The sequence below is a fragment of the Oncorhynchus mykiss genome, chromosome 7, assembly GCF_057628025.1.
Source record: "Oncorhynchus mykiss isolate SJ-2025 chromosome 7, ASM5762802v1, whole genome shotgun sequence".
NCBI lineage: Eukaryota > Metazoa > Chordata > Actinopteri > Salmoniformes > Salmonidae > Oncorhynchus > Oncorhynchus mykiss.
The window spans coordinates 46837916-46849522 of NC_143028.1; the positions used below are offsets into that span (position 1 = coordinate 46837916).

The 11607-nt window shown below is 38.9% G+C and overlaps 1 long non-coding RNA gene across 1 annotated transcript; it reads left to right on the top strand.

Moving 5' to 3' along the window:
• Positions 1 to 2405: 2405 nt before the first annotated feature.
• On the top strand, positions 2406 to 9468 carry LOC149982569 (uncharacterized). Its single transcript, XR_016497278.1, has 2 exons — positions 2406 to 8492; positions 8619 to 9468. It is a non-coding gene; the product is annotated as an uncharacterized LOC149982569 (long non-coding RNA).
• The last annotated feature ends 2139 nt before the right edge of the window (positions 9469 to 11607 follow it).

An 11607-nucleotide genomic window follows, 5' to 3' on the forward strand; every position in this document is an offset into this window, starting at 1 on the left:
TTGAGATGGTTTTGGATGAGTCGGACTGCAGAGTGAAGGAAAAGCAGCCAACAAGTGCTCAGCATATGTGGGATATCCTTCAAGACTGTTGGAAAAGCATTCCAGGTGAAGCTGGTTGACAGAATGCCAAGGGTGTGCAAAACTGTCATCAAAATGAAGGGTGGCTATTTGAAGAATCTCAAATATAAAATATATTTTGATTGATTTGTTTAACACTTTTTTGGTTACTACCTGATTCCATAAGTGTTATTTCATAGTTTTGATGTCTTCACTATTATTCTACAATGTAGAAAATAGTAAAAATAATGAATGAGTAGCTGTGTACAAACTTTTGACCGGTAGTGTATGTAATTTGCAAATTTGCAGCAAAAGCAGAATGTTCGCCACAAGATTTCCATAATTGTTTGCCAGAAGTTCATATGTTCCAGCAAATTTGCCGCAACAGTTTGCCCCAAAACTAATTTGCATGTGAAACTATGAGTTTCCCGCAGATTTTCCAGAACAATTTAACAGAAGCTGATTTTTCGGGAAAGGTTTTGCCTTGCGACCTGACATTTGTATTTGGGAGAGCCAGTGTGCCTTTAAAAAAGTATGCCAGATATTAATTGTTGAAATGTTTCAGGAAAATGAGCGCAGATCCGTGACCATTGTAATCACACTATTAATACAGAGAAAACTACTTGTCTTTAGCCCAAACAATTCCAAAGATCCACCCATATCAACGCTGCTACGTTTTTCTCCCATCTATTGCGCATTGGCCCCATTTTACATTCATAAACCATGACGCAGGTCCTTCTAAACTAATCGCAGGCCATATCAATTTGATTGTACCTTGTTCAGTCACTTCACCTCATTAGCTAGCTAGCTAGCTAACAACTTGGTCACTTTACCAGTACAAACATTTGGGCAGGAAAAAAAGGAAAATTAATTATTGACAGATCCTTTGCATGTTCACAAACTTGACATTTTTAAAGAGACAGTACACACACACACACACACACACACACACACACTTACACACACCAACTATTTAATGGACTGCTGAATGTATATTTTTTTATCTTGCTTTTCCATATTATGTCTATCTCTGATAAGCTACCCAGGAAAGGGTTGAAAATAGCTAATTTTAATATATGTAGCCTTAGAAATAAGGTTCATGAAATCAATAACGCTATCCATTTGGCAAATCTGACCATAATTCCGTCCTCCTGATTCCTGCTTACAAGCAAAAATTAAAGGAGGAAGCACCAGTGACCATACGTACATACCCCAACCATAAGCCATGGATTACAGCCAGCATCCGCACTGAACTAAAGGCTAGAGCTGCCGCTTTCAAGGAGCGGGACTCTAACCCGCTAAGCTTATAAGAAATCCCGCTATGCCCTCCGAAAAACCATCAAACAGGCAAAGCATCAATACAGGACTAAGATTGAGTCGTACTACACCGGCTCTGTCCTGCAGTCTCTAGTTTTGTCTTATCTTGATTATGTTTTAGTCGTGTTGTCGAGTGCTGCACAGAACATTTTGTTAAGCTGCATCTGGCTCAGAACAGTGTGGCACATCTTGCTCTTCGTTGTAATCAGAGGGCTAATATAAATACTATGTATGCCAGACTGAGTTGGCTAAGAGTTGAGGAAAGACTGACTGCATCACTTATTTTTTTATATATTTAACCTTTAGTTAAATAGGCAAGTCAGTTAAGAACAAATTCTTATTTACAATGACGGCCTACCCAGACCAAACCGTAACAACACTAACTTAAAAAAAAAAATGGGAGCACCAATGCTACCAATGATATATTTTTTAGAGCCCTGGTTACACAACACCATGTATACATGTATCTCACTTAGTGCTGAGCGATTAACCAAAATTTGGGTGTAAACAACTAATTGTAAACAACTAATTGTATTTGTAAACAACTAATTGACCAATGTCAGTTTTCTAGAGATAAATCAGATCCAGCCTGAAATGTGCGATGTGGTAGGGAGTTGTAGTTTTCAATTGGCCCATATTTTACATAGTCTAGTGCATAAAATTACAATGACCATAATCCATTGCGCATCTTCTTGTCCGATCTGTTTCTTTCATGCCCGCGGAAGAGACAGAGGAATGCATGTGATCGTCAGGGAATATACAGACCCAGCTGTTGCTTCGTAAGGTATCTCTACCTGAAAATACATGATCTAAGTGATTTGATAGTTGGTATTCAGTAGTCATAAAAGAATTCCTTGTTTATTTTGAAGAACTGCAAAATTGTCAGTCAGTCAGTCAGTCAGTCAGTCAGTCAGTCAGTCAGTCAGTCAGTCAGTCAGTCAGTCAGTCAGTCAGTCAGTCAGTCAGTCAGTCAGTCAGTCAGTCAGTCAGTCAGTCGCTCGCTCGCTCACTCACTCACTCACTCACTCACTCACTCACTCACTCACTCACTCACTCACTCACTCACTCACTCACTCACTCACTCACTCACTCACTCACTCACTCACTCACTCACTCACTCACTCACATACATACATACATACATACATACATACATACATACATACATACATACATACATACATACATACATACATACATACATACATATATACAATGGCTGAGCTTGGATAGAGCTTTAGTTCCAGGCAGACAGCAATGGATAACCATTCCCCACTGGACAGGTAAATAAGCCTTTTTCCAGTTTTAAATTACATTACGATCCAATGACTTACTGTACAGCTGAGTAATTGATATGCAAAGTAATGAGAGTTACTGTAGGGCATAAAGGAAACTTAATTTATACATTTTTGCAGAGCTACTTTTAACTGTGTGTAGGTTGCATGGTTGCAGTTTTAGATGGCAGCTTCAGTCATGGGGTATTTTCTTGTGCGTTAAAATAAGTCAGGGCATATTTTGGCAGCTTGTAGTTTTACGCATCTTAAATTCACCATCATCTGTTTATTTGATCCCTTAGTCAGAACAGAACATTCTCACGGGACCAAACAGTCAAGATGAGGTTAAAAGGTGAGATGCAACATCATTAGAGTATGTTAATGTGTACATATTTAGCTGTTCAGCAGACAGGGTGAATTGAAAAAAGTTATACTCCACATAGAGGGAATCTGCATAGAATGCCTAGAATTTGTCTACCATCAACAAAATCCCAATTTAACCCGCTATGCAGCCAGATATTGCTTTATCTATGTGTTGACCATCCTAATGTGTTCCAGTGTTCAAAAACGCTGCATATATTGGGGTGCTATTGTCTACACTCATCTTTTTGTGCGTCATCTGGTCCAAGTCCTCCATGTTACAGCCAAAGACCAAGACTTTCAAAAGTATTTGGGTACAGAATTATTTTATAACACTCATAACAATAGGTTATCACTATAGCTTTATCTTGGCCAGGTCGCAATTGTAAATGAGAACTTGTTCTCAACTTGCCTACCTGGTTAAATAAAGGTTAAATAAATAAATAAATAAAAATAGTAATTTCTTATGAAATCTTAGAGGAACATGGATGGTAAAAAATATTTTTCTTCTTGTCTGCTGCATCACTTTAATTGTTTAGGTGTATTGAAGAGTGAAAAAACTCAAACACAAGTAAGTATAACACCGGAAGTAATCTACAGAAGCATTTGTTTGTAAAATAGAGATTTTGAAAGCCTATAATTACCTACTACTGGAACCAATGCATAAAATGAACAACTGCCAACCGCCAAATGCGGTTGACATAGGTATTGGCAGGTAAGAAATATGAATCCGATATCCCAATTTGCACAGAAACAATACCTGACAGGGGAGCTGTGCGCCCTGAGTGAAGTGCTGATAGATTAATATTTGGAGGTGTTGCGCACAGGCATAAAAGTTTGTCTAATTTACTCTAAAGTTTACAAAGTGAAACTTTGTCCTCATGTTTCTTGGATATTTACATTGTTAGGTTGTTTCCAAGCTAGGTTGTTTCCAACTTTAGTTTGAGTCTGTTGCTTCAACTGATAAAAGAGATGACCTACTCAGATCCCAAATCTCACACACACTTACAAACACAGGCTCGAGCAGTTTTGCCAACTCATTTTCAGGGTAAGTTGCTAGAGGCAAGTTGATTTGTTGCTAAAAGTTGCTCTATGACGTTGTGATGTCATTGCGTAATAGAGTAAAATTGCGTCATTACGTTGAATACACAATGACGTTACTCAAATTGACTGGCCAGCTCGGCAAAAAATATGATTTGACATTTGTTCAGGTACAGAACGTCACTCTTTTCTGTACTTCTGGCTGTACAATTTTGATTGAGACATGTTGATTGATGTTGTAAGTTCTGTTCAAGATCAAACATTCGTGAGCAATGCAATAACATATTAACACATGTAATAACGCATTCACTGACTGTTGTCTGCCTGTGGCCTAACCATGCAATTTTGGCTTGCACTCTGTGTTATACCCTCCCCCTCTCTCTGTTTTCTGTATATACTAACTGCACTGGAATCCCCCCCCACTGGTGGCTGACTGAGATAACGTACACACTGAAACCCATAAATACACGCACACACTCAAAACCCTTCGGGAGGGGCTCCAAAGACAAAGAACTCTGTCGAGAACCAATGGGATACTGACACCAGGCTGGAGAGGACTGTCTATCACCTACAAGCAACCTACCAGAAGCCAGGACTACCAGAATCTACCTACGTCATTTCAATGCATAAAATGAACTGCACAATATGTTTTTAGGTCTCTTCTTCTGATAGTTCTCTAAGAGCTGGACGAATGGGGGCCGTGCAGCACGTTTTGCCAAATATCATTACGCTTGAATAAACGGCCTTTAATATACCGTATCCGCCTTGTCCAGAGTCTCATCTTGGTCTCGTTTCTCCTGTAACTAATCATCAACAGCAACTATATTCATTGGGTAAACCCGTACTTCTGCTGCTGAAATTGCTAAGTTGGCATCACTGGGCTCGAGTTACCACGGTAACCTCCTGCCCTTAAAGGGGCAGCTGAACATTTTGTCTCTGATATTTTGGTTAAATGTAATACAATTGAGCAAAATGACAAACTAAATATTTTGGCTGGTAAAAGATCTAAGTGGCTGGTGGACCAAAAATAAAACATGTTTGGAGTGATTTCACTCTTAAATTAATTAATCAAACAGTTAATTAACTGAGAATGTTGCTTTAGGTTGTCCATTATTTATCTTCTTTCAGTGCTTTTCCAGTAATGCAACCTATCAATTTGCTAAGTCAGGGTCCTATTAATACCGTCAAGGATGTAGTGGGGTTCATAACAAAACCATTACTAAATGGCATCCTCTTTTTTTTCAATATACTCAGTACTTTGATGTTCTCCCATCGGTGAAGGTAACACATTAATCATGACAAAGAAATAATTTATTTAATGAACATTTAATTAAACAAAACTAAATAAATGGCAATGTGATGTCAAGCAGCTGTCCTAATCTATCACTAATGAGCACAGTAATTCCCTCACAGTTGAAATTGACCTAAACACATAATCATCGCTTATTTATAAATGTAAATAATGCAGTTTTTGTTCTGTCAGTATGAAAAAGATGCCTAATTGAATCTCAATTGATACATTAATACTTCAGGGTGACATGACAAAACAATTTAAGTTAGACATCCTTTTGTCATGCTCATACATTATTGATCATTTATTCTATCTCTGGGGAAAATAGCCCATTGCCTGCATGCCGTTAGAGTTTGAAAGAGTCAGAATGGGTAGGGCAAGGCTATCCAGACAGTTAAATACTTCTGCTAACAGCCCGGATATGAATTGCTTTGCATGTTAAAATGTTTTTACTTATTTTTTTAACCTTTATTTAACTACGCAAGTCAGTTAAGAACAAATTCTTATTTAAAATGACGGCCTACCTAAAATGGCATGTTTTATGTATAAAATCTCATTTTCCATCTCAATAACCAGAGCAAGTTGAACAACCTCGAAAACCAAATGTGTCTTCAAAGTGAATGTCCACCAACTAACTTTGTCTTGTAAGAAGTGGTGTGGCAAATATAGTACGACCCAGGATCTGCTTCGATGGCAAGACGTGAGTAGAGAGAGTGAGGTTCTGAGAACAGGTTCATTTGGAACTGAGCACACATCTCAATTTAACTGATGTGTCTGTGCAAGAGTTGAATCAAACACACAGGCTGCAGATGGCAGTAGAAACTCAATTTGTGTCATTGTCGCTCAGTTTGTTGTACTGAGATCCTAGAGCTAGGGCTAGTAACTACAAATTAATAGAACGTGTAATTCTGTATAAATGTCTGTGCCCTAACAGTCTCAACTACCTGACTTTCCTCATCTCTCATTCTGCATGACCCTTGATCTGAAAATGAATAAAACAATCTAAAGAAATTCATGATCAAGGTCAATTACCCATTCAGGAAGGGAGTAGAAGAGGGTAAATATACTATTCCAAAGTATTGAGACATAGCCAGGGAATGTATGAAATAGTGTAATATGACACCTTTTAATCTTTATAGCATCATGAGTGGCATTTACAACAACATCGGAGTTGGGCTGAATATTATCCTTGTGAATGGTGAGTTGCATTAGAGAAGCCCTACTGTGTAATAAAAACATTTACTGTTAAGGCACTATGCCAACTTTTAAGTATTTTAGTAAGTACATTCAAATATCTTTTGTCTTCCAATGTGAAAGTGGGGAGTTTGAAAAGATTGGTTCCTTCAACATGTATTCTGAAAATAAGTGCCTCTGCCCTTGTGAAAAAAATAAGCTTGAAATTTGCTGATTCACAAGTGAAATAGCTGTGTTCATTTGTTGAGCTTAACTTTTTCACATGTGAGGACAATAACATTCTTTCACTTCACGTGAATTGCAGTTTCACATTTGAAAGTTGCGGTTTCACATTGTAAAAACATTCACATGTGAAAATCTAACTTTCACATGTGGAATTGCAAGTTTTCACAAATTTTCACAATCACATTTGAAAATCCCATGTGATGTTTCACGTTACAAAACTCCACATGTGAAAATCTCACTTATACGGTGCATTCGGAAGGGATTCAGACCCCTTGACTTTTTCCACATTTTGTGACATTACAGCCTTTTTCTAAAGGCGATTAAATAGTTTTCCCCCCCTCATCAATCTTCACACAATAGTCCATAATGACAAGGCAAAAATGCAAAAATGTTGCACCTTTATTGAAAATTTAAAAAATGTAATACCACATTTACATAAGTATTCAGACCCTTTACTCAGTACTTTGTTGAAGCACCTTTTGCAGCGAATACAGCCTTGAGTCTTCTTGGGTATGACGCTACACCTGTATTTGGGGAGTTTCTCCCATTCTTCTCTGCAGATCCTCTCAAGTTCTTTCAGGTTGGATGGGGAGCATCGCTGCACTGCTATTTTCAGGTTTCTCCATTGATGTTCGATCGGGTTCAAATCCGTGCTCTGGCTGGGCCACTCAAGGACATTCAGAGACTTGTCCCAAAGCCATTCCTGTGTTGTCTTCGCTGTGTGCTTAGGGTCGTTGTCCTGTTGGTAGGAGAACCATCCCCCCAGTCTGAGGTCCTGAGAGCTCTGGAGCATGTTGTCATTAAGGATCTCTCAGTACTTTGCTCTGTTTAGCTTTCCCTCAACCCTGACTAGTCTCCCAGAAACTGCCGCAGAAAACTGCCGCAGTTTTTCATGATCTGAGAATCCTTCAGGTGCCTTTTAGCAAACTCCAAGTGGGCTGTCATGTACCTTTACTGAAGAATGGCTTCCATCTGTCCACTCTACCATAAAAGCCTGATTGGTGGAGTGCTGCAGAGATGGTTGTCCTTCTGGAAGGTTTTCCCATCTCTACAGAGGAACTCTGGAGTCCGATTGCTCATCACATGTAAAAATAACATTTGCAGTTTCACATGTTCGAAAACAACGTGTGATTTTTCATGTGAATGATCCATGTGAAACTTTTTTTTTACGTAACCAAAAACCATAGGATTTTTTCAGGTGATCTTTTTGTAAGGGTGGTATCTGCATGCAAAACAAGAATGCAACATGATAGATAACTTCAAGTTAACTTCCTGGTACTATTTCCATGCATCCCAAAGAGACCACTGTATAATATTTAGGTAATTAACATTTCACATTCTCAAGCAATTCTCAAGTACCTGGTAAATAGTGGACCGTAAAACACAGTATAAAAAACATGTTTGGTGTATTTCCTGTGGTCTCCTTAGATCATCCAGCTACAAAGTAAGTTGTCAATAAAAAGAAACTGAATTGACATAACTGATCCCAGCCCTGTATGGTAGCTCCAACTCTAGGCCGGGATAAAGACTAATGAGACTTTTCTGATTAGCATGCCATTAAAACCCCGACTAGACAAAATTGAAAACTGTTTGATGCCATCTCTCAGGATGACCGACACAGTCAGGGAGACGTTTGTCAGTATGGGGAGCACTGGGGCGAAGTCACTGGAGACCAGAGATGGCTGGGTCTTTGTTGGAGCAGGTTACATGAAAGGACAAAGCCCCTTGAAAAAGTACAGTAAGCATGTACTTTTCAATAAAGGTTATAGAATATCAAATAGTGTGTGCACTTTGCTTCAAGGAATCATACATGTTCTTCTTTGTGTTTGTTTGTTTTTGTATTCCTCCATATACTGTAGGCAGTGAAGCACAACGTTGAGACAAATGTATATGATGGCTGGCCAGGGGTGGTGGAGATGGGAGGCTGCATCCTGAGGAAGAGCAGAGAGAGGGGAATAAGATGGCTACACGGAAGAGTTCCTTTACAGAGCTGTCCTCATTATTCAATTTGTAAAACATTACATGTTGATGCTTAGTTATTTTTTTCAGTTTACTTCAACTGTATCAGTTTATCTATCCTTTCAGACTTCAAATCAAAGTTTGTGTCTTGTAAACAGTTTAGCAGATATTGTCACGCCCTGACCTTAGAGAGACGTTTTATTTCTCTATTTGGTTAGGTCAGGGTGTGATTTGGGGTGGGCATTCTATGTTGTGTATTTCTATGTTGGCCTGATATGGTTCCCAATCAGAAACAGCTGTTTATCGTTGTCTCTGATTGGGGATCATATTTAGGCAGCCCTTTTTTCCCCACTTTCTGGTGTGGGATCTTGACTATGTTTAGTTGCCTGTCTGCACTAATTTGTATAGCTTCACGGTTCATTCGTTGGTTTTGTTAAGTGTTTCATTCATTAAAACCTGTTATGGATGATGCAAATTTTCACAGCTTTTTGTTAAAAATCACGCAACATTTCAAAGTCCTGCTACTCATGCCAGGAATATAGTATATGCATATGATAAGTATGTGTGGATAGAAAACACTCTGAAGTCTCTAAAACTGGTTAAATCGGGTATGTGGCTATAACAGACATGTTTAGGAGTAAAAATCCCTGGTAAAACTGTTTACCAAAAACACAAAAAAAATATTTGTCCGCCATTCAATGTATTGTTAAAGGCGACCTAAAATAAATGCGTAAACGCCTACAGCTTCCACACGATGTCGCCATTGTTGTCATTTTCGGACTTATTTATCCTTGGTTACAACACGAATAAGCCCCTCCTTTCTTGAGGCACACCACAGTATGTTGTGAAACTGAAAAAATGGACGATGATTTCCAGACTTGCTGCTATCGAATTTAGATCGCCCCGTGATCAATTTGATACATCATTAACGTTTATTAATACCTAAAGTTGGTTTAGAAAAGTAGTTTGAAGTGATTTGTAAAAGTTTATAGGCGACTTTTGTAATTTTAAAAAGTGACGTTGCGTCTTGTAAATGGGCTTTTTGCAGCATCAGACTGGCCTTCAGCAAATTACATTTTGGGTATACAATGACGGATTTAATCGGGAAAAATACCCAATTGTGATGTTTATGGGACATATAGGAGTGCCAACAAAGACGCTCGTCCAAGGTAATGAATGTTTTATATTTTATTTCTGCGTTTTGGGTAGCGCCGGCTACCGCAAAATCTGTTGTTTACGTGTCGTGCTGGTATTTTGGGGGGGTGCATGCTATCAGATAATACCTTCTCATGCTTTCGCCGAAAAGCATTTTACAAATCTGACTTGGTGGCTAGATTCACAACGAGTGTAGCTTTAATTCAGTACCTTGCATGTGTATTTTTATGAAAGATTTATCGAGTACTATCGGTGGCGCTCTGAAATGTCCGCTGAGCTGTCCCTGTGCAGGGACCACCTCCGTAACAAGTTAAAAGAGAATGTACGCTCCAAACAAGTAATATCCAATTCTTAATCTGACCTCCACTTCAAGTTAAAACCCCATTAGCTTTAGTCAAAAAGTCATGGCGTCTACAAAAGGCAAAATTACATGTGACATTTTTACCCAGACTCGGAGCAATAGTCATGGAATGTTTTAACATTTCAAAGAGGATGGCCCCACAGCCACCCTATTTTATTGCCCTTAGGGTTGTTGTCTATGAAGCAGGAATGTCCGGGGGGATTGTGTTGGCGGCAGACACATTATAAATAAGGCCCAGAACAACACATGTGACCCAGAACACTAGATTTAAAAAATAAAACCCAGAACATTGAACAGAAAATAATGTCTTGTAGGCCAATTCTCGGGGTGCTATCTGTCTCTTGTCACGAACCTAATGATAAAAGCATCGAGGACATTTTGTATGATGCCACTGAATGTTTTAAAGGAGTTTTGGATACGAGTGATGGACATATGGCTTACATATTCCAACCTGAGGATTCAACTGTGAAGATTTTCACAGACGGCAGTCCCAAACCCCTTTATCATGCAAGAGTTGTTCTCCTGCACTGCGTATGAGAGAATGGCTTAAGATAAGGCTAGCGCTCTGTCAAATTGAACAGGCCCTGAGTGGTACAACCTTGCCAGGCTATGCATTGGAAGAGCTTGTGTGCGGGCGCAGTGATTTGAAAGCCATAAGGATCTCTTCAATGGCGTATAGCCCCGACTCCAAAGTGACAATTTTAGCATATGAACAATTTCATAGTACAAATGCAACAAAGTCTGTCAGTTCATATGTATTTTTCAAAGCCTGCAAGGATGTAAACTTTTTATTCCAATGTTTAGCTCTAGATGGATTGATTACCCTATATTCATAACCCTGATGAATAAGCTGGACAGTCTTTTCCAAAATCGTGAACAATTACATCGCTGGCCGCTTCTATCCTTAAGACATTCCCAGGGTCTACATGCAAGACGTTTGATCTATCCATGGAGTGAAAACTTATGGAGCCTTGACGGAGCGTGTGTGGGATATCCTGCGAGCAAGAGAGTCTGTCTTGACAATGGTGAATTGGAGACGGATGGATGTATAAACATATAGCTGGACCCTTTATCTGTAATAAAGAAATAGTAAAAATGTTTAAATAATTATAGCATGTTTTTAAAGGTCTGTACTAAAGATTTAGAATTAAATGGTATTAATGCTATATCTCACCCCTTAACTTCTTACTCCCACCCGACACGCAGACGTCCCATCTAGACACCTGGAAATGCAAATGCGCTACGCTAAATGCTAAATGTACACGTTAAAACTCAAACGTTCATTAAAACACACATGCAGGGTATTGAATTAAAGCTACACTCGTTGTGAATCTAGCCAACAAGTCAGATTTTTAAAATGCTTTTCGGCGAAA